We start from the raw sequence: 12693 nt of genomic DNA on the forward strand, positions 1-12693 counted from the left end.
AAGTTAGGACAAAAAAACGTGCTTAATCTACCTAGCAGTGAGATGATACCTTTTTTTATCATCCGCATGTGTTTTTTGCATGAATATTTTTCGGTGTTTTAGTTTTAATGACCGTCGTTTCAAGCGGCAATTTAAAGTTATATTCACTCATTACCATGTAATGTCGAAACTGCAAATCAAATCGAATTTGAATCTAAAAGTGCAATAATGGATTGAACATTTCATGATATGTCGAAGTTAGTTCCGCTTTAGAGTTTTTCGCCATTATTTACGGTACTTCCAGAACCGGTATTCAGGAACCAGCATAACCGAAAACGATTCGTATAGCCATAAATTGATATGACGAATAAATTGCAATAGATTTCAATTCAACTTTGACGCTTTTTGGTATTGTCATCTTCCATATCGGTTTGAATTTTAAAAACTCATCACCCTGTAATTCCAGAATCGGAAGCTGGAATCGAATAAAACTCACCAATTTTGTATGGTACCATAAGGAAACGGAATTCGAAAATCGGTGTAGCCGAAGTCAGTTAAATACACCTCAGGAGCTGTATAGTTTTCATTTGATTGAAACTGTTTGGAAATCAGTATGGTCATCTTTGAGAAATCGTAGTGCGAATTTAATTTTTGGGTACCTTCCGAATCGAAAACTGAAATAAGTTTATTTGGTTATCGACTATCCAAATCTTTTCATTTGAATCTTAGATTATTCTTAGATTTCACTTGAAAGTTAGATTGGTTCTACGAGAAAAATGGGTTACACAATTTTAATTTCGTTTCACATTTCATCCTGTAGTTCCGGAACCAGAAATCGGATCCAAACATAATTCAGGAACCTTGTTTAGGACGACTTTTCATATGAGTCTGAGTTTGTAGAAAACGGTTGAGTCATCTTCGAAAAAATTGAGTGAAATTATTTGTCACACATGCATTTGCTGATCTCAACGAATGGTATATGGCTGTTATGTTCTTCCAGCATTTATTGCTGTAAGTAGTTTAAATCAATATAATTATGGAATTTCTTTCAACTCGAAAATTCTGACATCATTTGGTTTACATATGGCATATTCGAACGATTATGTTGCCAAAAACGAACCGTGCTAAAATCGGTCCGAGGCAAAATGTCATGAAAAAGGATGCTGTACACTAGGGTGGGACAAGGTTGTATGGGAAAAAGATGAAAAGGATTATTTTCTCGCTCCACCAAACTCCGATAAGCACCATGCAAAATTTGAGTTAAAACGAAAAAACTATATTTTCACGCCCGAGGTATAAAGTTTGTATGGGATCTAGTATGGAGAAATTCACTTTTAACAAAAAAAATCGGCTGGAGATCAACCTATGAACTCTAAAAATCAGTGCATGTGATGTTTTCGTTGAAAATTTAACGAGAAAGAAAACTTTAGAAGACCGCAAAACAATCCGACATTTGTAGAAAAAGTTATTAAAGGAAAACCGGCACAAGGTCCGAACAATGGCTCATTCATTAATATATCTAGCACCACTGCTCCTAGTGAAAGTAATATGATGTGACTTCCTTTTAATGTTATATAACGGTTGATCCGAGTTGATTGATGTCTTCACGATAGTTACTCAGCAGAGTATAAAGATTATTTTTAAGTGACAAAACATGCTCCAAAGCTTACTGTAAAGACACAAAAAGTCATGTAAATTGTGTTTTTGTTTTCATAAAATAGTACCATCTATATCTTCTAAACTATAAGAGATAGAGAGTTTATAAATTCGGCAAAGTTCTTGGATTTGAGTTTATCTAAAATATTGTAGAAGATTCCAAGAACCTATTTCTTCAAATTAAAAAGTTAGACTTTTTTGTGTCTCTACAGTGAGTTTTGGAACATGGCTTGTCACTTAAAAATAATCCTAATACACAGCTGGGAAACTTTTGGGAAGGCATCAAACAACTCAAATCAATCGTTATAGCATAATAAAAGATAGCACAATCATATTACCACCACTAGCAGTAGTGGTGCTAGATGCTAGTTTCCTTTAATAACTTTTTCTACAAATGTCGGATTGTTTTGCTGTCTTCTAAAGTTTTCCTGCTCGATAAATTTCCTACGAAAATAACACATGCACTGATTTTTAGAGTTCATAGGTTGATCTCCAGCCGATTTTTTTTTGTTAAAAGTAAATTTCTTCATACTAAATCCCATGCAAACTTTTAACCGCGGGCGCGAAAATATAGTTTCTCCGAACGAGCTAAAATTTTGCAAGATGCTTATGGGACCCAAAAGGATCACGAAAAGTATGGTGGAGTTGATATCAATATTTTTTCCCACCCTACTGTACACAGTCTTTTGAGTATTTAGAAACAAATGTATAAAAAATCGTGTTTTATGTTGCTCCCAAGCATTTCTTTACCAGACAGCGCTCAAAACTTCTACTGCTGGAATAGGAAGAAACGACGCTTACACAAAAATGTCGATATCTTCATTAAAAATGGACCGATTTTAACAATCTATGGCTTGTTGGATAGCTATTTTCGAGCGAAATTTAAGTCTAAAAACATATTCTGTTTTCAAGGTCAATTGTGACAGATACTGTCAAAAAACTGAAAATTTTGACATAAAACTTCGTATAACTCAAAAAGTAAACATCCTATCTCAAAACCATTCAATAGCGTTTTGGGTGACGGGGAGACCTTTCATTTGCGATTAGAATCGGTCCAGCCATCTCTGAGATCTCGATCTCTTTGTTGACAACACACATACAGACACACACACACACACACACACACACACACACACACACACACACACACACACACACACACACACACACACACACACACACACACACACACTTACACACGCATACACACACGGACATTTGCTCAGTTCGTCGAGCTGAATCGATTGGTATAGGACACTAGGCCCTCCGGGCCTCGGACAACTTTTCTAAAGTTTGAGAGAGTTCTATACCTATTTTTATATATAAAAAAGGTTATATACACACAGACATTTTGCATACTCGACGAACTGAGTTGAAGTTGAACTCGATTTAAAAGTCGGTTTCTAACCATTTCATTTTAAAGCAATTATTTGATCTTTATGTAACTGTTGAGCATATGATGAAAAAGGTATCATCTCGCTGCTAGGTAGAAAGGTTTCATCTGTTCCAGTACATTTGATCAAAATTTCTAAAATGTTAGTTGCTTTGAAATGTCCAATAAAAGTAATAACTGAAAGCTTTGGTTTTTGATTTCTCAGTCATTTTAATCGCCCGAATGAAGGGTTCTAGAAGATATTTTTAGACACATCGAATATATGTATTAATGGCATGGCGACACTTTGAAATGACTGCTTCAATGGCCGCCAATCGTTTGCTATCGGTATCGTTTTGGCATAATGTTACGTATAGTGTAGTGTAGTGTAGAGCGCACATTTAGGGCATCCGACAGCAGAGAAAAATTGTACACGTAGATAAAAATCGTATAATCCAAACATGGTCGCACAGACATCATTTTCGGTGAGCATATAATATCTTCTGTGTACCGAACGAAACCCAAGCGCGGAGAGAAATCAGAGGGAGAATGAGCAAATGTATCACAGGACTTGAAGACAATTGGGAAAGAGCGCACTTCAAGACGTGTCCTCCGCAGACCCCACACCCCCTTCACGGTCGTCCCTTTTTGCGCTTCATAGTCGCTAGGTTTGATTCCGTTTTCTCATTTCGTTTTTGTGTGTTTGAAATCTAGTTACACATGTATACTCTTCTGAAACGATGGCGACGACTAATCGAACCTCCAGTAAAGCAAAAGCAGCGGATCGGATCGATGAAGATGGATTCGACTTTTTGCCTTAGGTTTTTTTTTTCTTTCGTTTTTTTTTGTTTGAAACGTACAGTGAAACAGTTACGGACGACGGCTGACGGCTGTACGGCCGAGATATGTGAGGTAATACAATTTTCTCACACCAGTTACCAGTTTTGCATTTCGCCTGTGCCACACTGCTGGCCGTTTTCTGATATGTATTTGTGCTGGGTTCTTTTTATTATACCGTTGGTATGACTGTATCACATTAGAAGCATTTAGGATGATTTCGATTTTAGTGAGAAATCACTCTTCTTTTATCTGGTTGTGTTTATTGATGTTCATTATGATGATTAAAATTTTAGTACAGTTGCTGGTGGGGTGTCATTTGAACTTCCGCTCCCTAGTCTGATTTGTTGTTGTTTTTGTTGTTGCTGTTGGTTTGTGTTTCATTCTCGTATGCACACGGACGGCGGTCACAACATCTCAACGTCCATTTTGGAGAAGATGCTGGCAGAGTGAAGCATTTAATTTCTGCTATGGCATCGTGTCGGACTGAAAAAAAACGCTGCGATATGTCACTTCCTGCTATCGTTGTTGTTGTTGTTGTCGTGGCTTCACTATTGCCAGGTGTGTGGTGTGTGGACATGTCGCGTGCTCAAATCTTCACAAGCACCAAACTCGGAGGTCGTTGCCATTCTCTTTTCTTTTTTGTTTTTGTTGCTGTTACCTCTGCCTTCTGGCAGACTGAACTGAACTGCGGTGAACGAAAGGCAAACAAACCTCGCATAAGCAGCAGCAGCAGCAGCATTGAAGCAAGCAACCAATCAAATGCGTAGGCAGCCATCTTGGTTTCATCATCGCTCAATACACCTGCTGATGCCGTTTACTAGTTTTCGCTCCGTCTGTTTTCTGCAATCGTTTTCAATCAGCTTCCGTCTCCTGTCGTGTTGTAGCTGTCATTATCCAAACGCGACCTGCTCCGGTTCGCCCTATATTCACTTCCAGCAGTGGTAGTTCAGTGGAAGTCGCGTGTACTCGACGCTCAGCTGATTCTTCATCGACTCTACAGTTGTGGTGTAGCAGAACAGCGGTTTGCACGAGACCTTACTGAACCATACAACAGCAGCGCCACCAGCGTAGTTGTTATTATCGCTTCTACCCGCCTCATTATACCGAACCAACCTTCCGCCACCGTCTCTTGTTCCGTTGCTATAAACGTCCATAGCGTCCTGTACCGGTGGCGGCGGCGGCAGCGGCAGCACGTTGTTGCGTCGTTTTGGATCCTGTCGGCCGATATGCGGGGGTGATTGGATGCGGCCCCCGTGGCATGACATCCAGCAACAACAACAACAACAACGGGTCTGTGGTCACCACCTTGCTGCACACCACTGATCTGCCGCCGGTCGGTCCTACGGAATTGTATTGGAAAAATTTCAAAAAGTGGAAGTTGTTTTCTCGCCAGCTGCTTTACTACCATCATCATTGCTGCTGCTGCTGCTTCATCGTTTATTGCCGTTCGCTTTTGTGCGACCGACGCCTGCTGCTGCTGCTGTTGTCTGACGGACAGAGAAGGCATCGAGGGTGGTTGGGTGGGTGCTCTCTCTCTCTCTCTGGTTCCTTTCTCTTCCTTTCGTCGTTCGTGTCGTCGCGCTATCAGCACTACTTCGTCTCTGCCAAATGCTGCTGCTTCTGCTGCTGTCAGTGAACATTAGAGCGCTGTTCCTCGTGTTTAATACACGTATAGATAGACGGGCATACTCTGATGTTGTACGTACGTATACATAATGGCTGCCTACCCTGTGTGTTTGGTAGTCGTCGTCGTCGTCGTCGTCGTCTTCATGCAAGCGGCGCAACGCCACACATATTTTCTGAAATTTTGTTTTTATTCCGCATCGAATGAAGCCGGTGCCGGCACTGACTTTGCTTTGCTACAAGCGACGATACGACCGACCGACCGACCGACTGACTGGCTGGCTGACTAGGACGGGCTGAGTTTCGTTTGTCGGTTGGATCTGCTGGTTTGGTTGGTTGGCTGGCTTGGTTAGTTGGTAGGTTCGGTTCGGTTTGGTTTGGTTAGTTCGTTGGCTTGCAGAGTGACTAAACACCAGTGACGTCAGTCGAATCGTGTCAGGGAATCTCCCGGCGTCGACGTCGTCATCCTCGTGTGTTGTTTGGCTGGTTGGTTGGTTGGTTGGTGGGTTTGTTTTTGTTTTGTTGCCTCTGTTGCTCTGACGTTTTGTGTGTACTACCTACTACCGGAGGGGTTGTGGGAAACGTGCTGCCACTCTATTGATGATGATGACAAGCCGGAGGAGGACTGTGCGAGGACGGAACGGAATTCAGGGAGAGTTCTCGAGCACAACAACAGTAGCGTGCTGCAGCACCGAGTTTCATGCGTGTGCCGCCGCCGTGTACGGTGTGGTGTTAAGGTCAAGGACGTTTCAGGTCGTTGATCCTGGTGGGGCTGCTATTTTGGCCAAATTTTTATAAATCGTCATGTTTTTGAGGATTTCGGAACGATTGGAGCAACAACCGAAAAAAAAACAGAGCGTTTGATTACAGCAAAACTACGCACGCCGTCGTACGTGGTTTGCCGTTTGGAGCTTCGAACGTCACTCACACCATTTGTATTTGACTCTTGGAAACCACTGAGGATGGTAGCAACGACGTCGATGCTGTTGATGATGATGATGATGGTTTTTCTTTCGATATAGCAAAGTGAAGCATTGGTACAACCACCACACACACATACCTTTCTGAATGAGAAACAGCGCAGAGAGCACTGAGTGTACGAGTGCGAATTAAAATGGAGGAAATGAAAGTTTACGTTCGTGTTTAAAATGTTTTTACATTTCGCGAGCACCGCACACAGCCGGGTCGGGTGGGTTTGCCACTGCGCTCATACAGGGTTGGATGTCAGCTTTTTGACTGATGCTGTCCTATCGATATTGGCCATGGTGGTGAGCCCACCCTGTGACGACCGATCAATTTTGCTGGTTGGGTTTTGTATTACGTAAAATGTAGCAACCAGTCGAAAGTAATGGCCGCTCGCGTACTTGGAATCTGTGCCATTCTAATCACACCGAACGGTTACGGTTGTGTTGCAGGAGAAAAATATTGTACCGGCAACACGTTCCCGTGTCTGGTCTAGTCGAATACCTTTGGTTAACGAACGAATCGAGTTGAAACCAGCAGCAGCATATTGATTTGGCTTTTAGCAATTGTTGTTCCCTACTCGAGTGTTTTAGTGTTGCCACATAACATTTTTGCCTCTTCCTCATATACTCTTGACTCGTTAGCCACGGCTCAGCCCAGCACATAAAACACACACACCACAGAGCAATGTGACTGTTAGAGCATGTTTTTTTTACTTGCCTGTTTGCTTGCTACCTTCCTTATTTCTGATTTGGATGCACAATCCTCTCCGCGCGCACACGGAATGGGTGGCTCGTAGAGTCGAATGATTTTGTTGGGATTTTGGGCGTTCGATTAGGGTTGCCAATCCTGGGGACTGTGGCTGTCATCGCGCGTTAGCAAGATAAAAAGGGCTATGATGAAGCAAAGGCGAATCTTAGCTCCTCTGCCCTAATTTCATCAAAAGACGAATGCTTGGTTCCAATGCTTCACTATTTGTTTCCTTCAACCCTGCTGCGTACGTTGGGAAATACCGAGTTAGGGCAAGTGGAACGAGCAGCACCGGTCTTTTGTGAAACGTTCGGGTGTTGAAGTTGAGCCATGTCGATGGTTGGTTATTTATTCTGAGCCCCGCTAGCGATGACGACAATTCCGGAATGTGCACCCCTTTTCTGGTAACGCGCCGAGTTAGATTTTCCTTAACCAGGAAGAGAGAGGGTGGTGTCATTTGCCTTTGCGATAAACGTTAATAAGTAGTTGTGGTGTGTTGTTTTTCATTCTTGATTTTAATAGGAAGTTGCGAAATCGAATTCTAGATGAAACGTTTGCACCCGAGAGTAGTAGTAGGATGGCACAAATAAATTACTGTGTTGTTAATTTTTAAGCATGCGCATCGCAGTAGTTCCCTATCCTACCTCCTTTCGAGTGTAGGAGGTAGGAATCACTAGTGCAATGCTATTAACCACCACCCGCGCATCATCACCACCACTGCCTGTCCCGGAAAGTAATCAGAAAAATTACGGAAATCTTGTGGTCTTCAAAAATGACATAACATTTTTTTTTTAAATTTCGTTCAGTAGACTTGAATTACCAGGGTGGCAAGTGACCGGGAAAAAGTTGGGAATTTCGTTTCACCGGGAAAAAGTCGGGAATTTTAGTGCGAATCCGGGAAAAAATTTACTAGCCCTAATCGTAGCAAATCATGATTTTACTGATTAAACAAATGAAAAGTTGGAGGCGATACTCCATTTTGTGTTTAAGTGAGAAGTTCAGTGAATGTTTTGAAACATCCTATTGTCCCACACAGGTTTTATGGTACACAATCCACTGGAGATGGGACATCCCATGTTTCGTCCAACAATTGTGAAGGTTTGGCAGCAATTTTCAATGGATCAGAAAGCATTTCTTAGTTGTTATCAACAACAGCACATCGAACGGATGCTTTTGCTGGATTTCTGTTAAATTTCAGAATAAGTTTGCATAATATGATCGCAAAAGGTATATCAGGTAACATGTTTAATAGAATTATGAAAAATTCTTAGGATCCTTCATGTTTTTGAGTGGGCTAATGATTGTTCATCATCATTTGTCTCAGTAATGTCATCTTGAGACAATACTTGTGTTGTAATCTTGGTATTGATTTCAATAGGATTCACAAAATTTAAAAAGCTGTCGACTTTGATCTTGTCCACCGTTTGCAATGAGTATTTGATTTCCTTCTTTGAGAGCTGAAATTGGTTTCTGAAAGAAAGGTTTAGAGGATGGTTTGATTTGTTAAGTGAATGTTTAATGCTTAGTTTATATTAAACATCATTACCTATGGATTTCATAAGAGGATTCACAAGAATGCGGGTGTTGATGTCGACGAAGAATCAAACTTAAATCATCTCAGTCACTAGAGGCATAGATTGTTGTTGTTTTCACAGAACGTCAAGAGTCCGTTTTAAGAATTTTAGAAGTATTTTGTTCTGTTTCGCCAAATTTCAGTTTTGGAAGCATGTCGTATATGTTGTTAAATGGAATCGGGTGGAGAATTGTTTCTTGTTCATTTTTAACCTTAGGTATACTTTTTTTTAGACTATACTAGGCGAATATAATATTGGAATACACTAGAGATGGGCAATCCGTTCACGAACAGTTCAACGAGTTATTTCTCCTCGAAGAGTGAATTTGAGATGAAAAATTGAATTCTTAGAGGATGTATACAAGTAAGTTGCGTTTTTCGGAATGTTTGCTAGTTTGAGGAATCTGGGAGAAGTTACACACATTCGTGACCTTTGATAACGTATAAAAAGGTGGGTGGGTAATGTCAGAGACATAACTGGATGTCGTGAATACAAAAACAACTGACATGTTCCTTAACACTTCCGAATATCAATTAGTTGATTAATTGTATGAATTATGCAAGTATTCCCATTTTCCACATTTTTCACAAAAACAAAGAAGGCTTCACTTGATCTCGATTACTGTGAATTTCACACAGCGAAAAATGCACAAATCTAATCAAACAGTTCTAGATTTGCACTAAACTGAGGATTTTTACCTTCGATTTGCGAAGAAGAAATCCTAATAGTTCTTTAGAAAACTTTTAGAGTCATTGGAACGGCTGATTTTGTGTAATGCTCTCCACCGTTGCTTTTTCACCAATGCAAATGACTGGCAGCTGTGACGTAATCGCTCTTGTCGGAAGCGAAACTAGCTTTGCAAACGACACACAATACATCTGCTCGCAGTGGCGATTGAATCCAAACTGATCCAATTTTTGTTAAGAGGTTTCTTTTTACGTGATTTCGTTTGTAGCTTTTTCACTAATGGGCAGTCCTAACGGCTATAAAAATAGCAGCATATAGAATTTTAAAGTCGATTATTTCATTTCGGATTTGCATTTCATTGGAAGAAATTATCAGGATGCTGTACGGGATTCATTAATGCCTTTCCGAAGGACCAAATTGTTGAACTCACTACGATATTAAACACCGTTCGGAACATTTTTCTCGAATGATTTGTTGTACAGCAGCAGATATTTTGTTCTCTTCCTCAGAACACGTTCTGATTGGCTGGTGTTGACATGGGTCAAATGAGACAGGTTTTTCAATAGTGTACTATTGGAATACTTCAATGCTGTTGCTATACATGTTTAAGTTGAAAAATTTCGATTCTATTGGTGGTTAGATTATATAAATCGTTTCACAAATCACTGAGCTATGAGCTTTCAAAATACGAAAAAGGCAAACCGCGCCTTATGAATCCTCTTTGACACTCGTTTATACCAAACATTTCAGAAAAGTTTAATTTTGAATTATTTGAGATTATGTCACACAATTGAAAATTTTATCATAATATTGTGGTCATATTTCCGATGGCATGTAGCAAAAATTATGTTGATTCGTTAGATACAACAAGAGATATTCACGATCAAAAACTTATCACTCTCTCAGAGGATAAATTTTGAAAAGGCGCCCATAGTAAAGTAAGTCGTATTCTCGACAAAAGAGAATGATCGTTGGTAGAAATACATGCAAAAAGTACTCACTATTATTGAATATGTCATCTGCAGCTCTCATATTATTTTCGAAGAAACATACAAAGTTTCAGAAGAACGAAACCAAAAAGGTTAAAACCTAATTCTTTCGGTATAACTATTAAGTTTTGAGCGATTATTTGTGTTGAACGGTTTTGCCCATCTCTAGAATACACCTCTAGTTTGAATCCTAAGAGTCTTAAGAATTACTGATTTAGCAGAAAGCCTTAACAAGACTTATTTAGTGGTAGTCTTACAAAAGACTGAATAGTTCGGATAATAACAATTTCAATTTTAATTATAAGGTTTTAAATTTAATTCTTATTTATTTGACTTTCAAATGACTGATGGTATTTCTGGCTACCTAGAAAACACTAACAATAATCGAATTTGGGATAAAAGCTGCACTTAAGAGAATTATTGGAGAGAGCATGAAGTCTGAATAAAATGTTTTGATTTTTAGACAAAATTGCAAGAATGTTAATGCTGTATTCCTTCGTGAAATGCAAGACTTATCACTTTTATCAAATCCGCTGGCTTCTTGTTCTAATCCTACTGTTACCTCGAATTAATTTGAAATAGTCAAAAAGATTGAGTTTTTATCTTGAAGAGTTAGTACATACTAATAACATTAGTAGCAAAGTAACAGACGAAATAAAGATGGAATACATTGAGCTGGGTGGTACTGTTGGTTCTAAAGATGAATATTTGGACAAATTGTGGATGAGGTTTTAAACGTTGTTCCAAGGATTATTTAAATCTTAAATCTTCTATTAAGCAAATCCTCATGCTTAAACAAAAACGTTTTGAAAGTCTCGTGGCTCAGCGTTTCGTTGATAATGCTCTATTGAATGCTGAGAGCGTGATTAACAAAACAGCACTCAAAATCATATAATCGACACAAGGAGGCTGTCGAACCGAGGAAACAGTTTCTAACAGTTCGGCTGAAAACTTCGTATTGTTTAATAGAAACACACATTTTTTGCCAAAATTCGTTTTTATTATTCAACATAATTGCCATCAGAGGCGATACAGCGATTATAGCGATCTTCCAACTTTTCGATACCATTTTTGTAGTACGATTTGTCCTTTGCCTCAAAATAGGCCTCAGTTTCAGCGATTACCTCTTCATTGCTCCTAATTTTTTTTACCAGCGAGCATTCTCTTGAGGTCTGAGAACAGGAAAAAGTCACTGGGGGCCAAATCTGGAGAATACGGTGGATGAGGGAGCAATTCGAAGCCCAATTCGTTCAATTTCAGCATGGTTTTTCGTTGTTGTTTTTGATCGATTGTGAACTCACGCGGCATTCATTTTGCACAAAGCTTTCTCATATCCAAATATTCGTGAATAATATGTCCAACACGTTCCTTTGATATCTTTAGGGTGTCAGCTATCTCGATCAACTTCACTTTACTTTCATTGAAAATCATTTTGTGGATTTTTTTCACGTTTTCATCGGTAACAGCCTCTTTTGGACGTCCACTGCGTTCATCGTCTTCGGTGCTCATATGACCAGTACGAAATTTTGCAAACCACTTACGAATTGTTGCCTCGCCCGGTGCAGAGTCTGGATAACACTCATCAAGCCATTTTTTGGTATCGGCGGCACTTTTTTTCATCAAAAAGTAGTGTTTCATCAACACACGAAATTCCTTTTTTTCCATTTTTTTCACAATAACAAAAGTATCTTCACTCAAAATGCAATATCTCACAAACTAATAATCAGACAGCTGTCAAATTTATACACGTATCTTTTGAAGGTTGGTACTAACTGAAAATAGAATGGATTTAATTCTAGTGGTGCCCTCTCATAGAAACGATACGAACTTTTCAGCCGATCTGTTAATCAAGAATAGAGCTTATATTTTCACTCTGCAGATCTCCTAGTTTCACAACCGAAAGTCGGATCGGGATGAAATTTGTATGGGACCACAAGAAAACCGATTCAGCCATCTCTGAGAAAATTGATCGCTCAAAAACGTTACATTGACGAACTGATTCGAATGGTATATGACACTCAGCCCTCCGGGCCTTGATTTCAAAATCGGTTTTCGCAGTGATTGCATAACTTATCTATATGAGAAAGCCAAGAATGACTTCTTCCCATTGTTATGTGCACTTGGCATAATGAATATTTCGTATTTTTAAATCGAGATACCCAAAAAATACTTTATTTCTCAACTCTCGATGTTCTTTTGGATATGGGATTTCGAGAAATGTTAAAAAAATACTGAACATGGGCGCTTTGAGCCTGTTCTA

General features: G+C 39.6%; 1 protein-coding gene across 11 annotated transcripts in view; it reads left to right on the forward strand.

Moving 5' to 3' along the window:
• LOC131431929 (uncharacterized) overlaps positions 1-12693 on the forward strand; it is an 86719-nt gene that overhangs the window by 13835 nt on the left and 60191 nt on the right. The gene's annotated exons all lie outside the window — the stretch shown is intronic.

The sequence above is a fragment of the Malaya genurostris genome, chromosome 2 (genome assembly GCF_030247185.1).
Source record: "Malaya genurostris strain Urasoe2022 chromosome 2, Malgen_1.1, whole genome shotgun sequence".
In the NCBI taxonomy this organism is placed as follows: domain Eukaryota; kingdom Metazoa; phylum Arthropoda; class Insecta; order Diptera; family Culicidae; genus Malaya; species Malaya genurostris.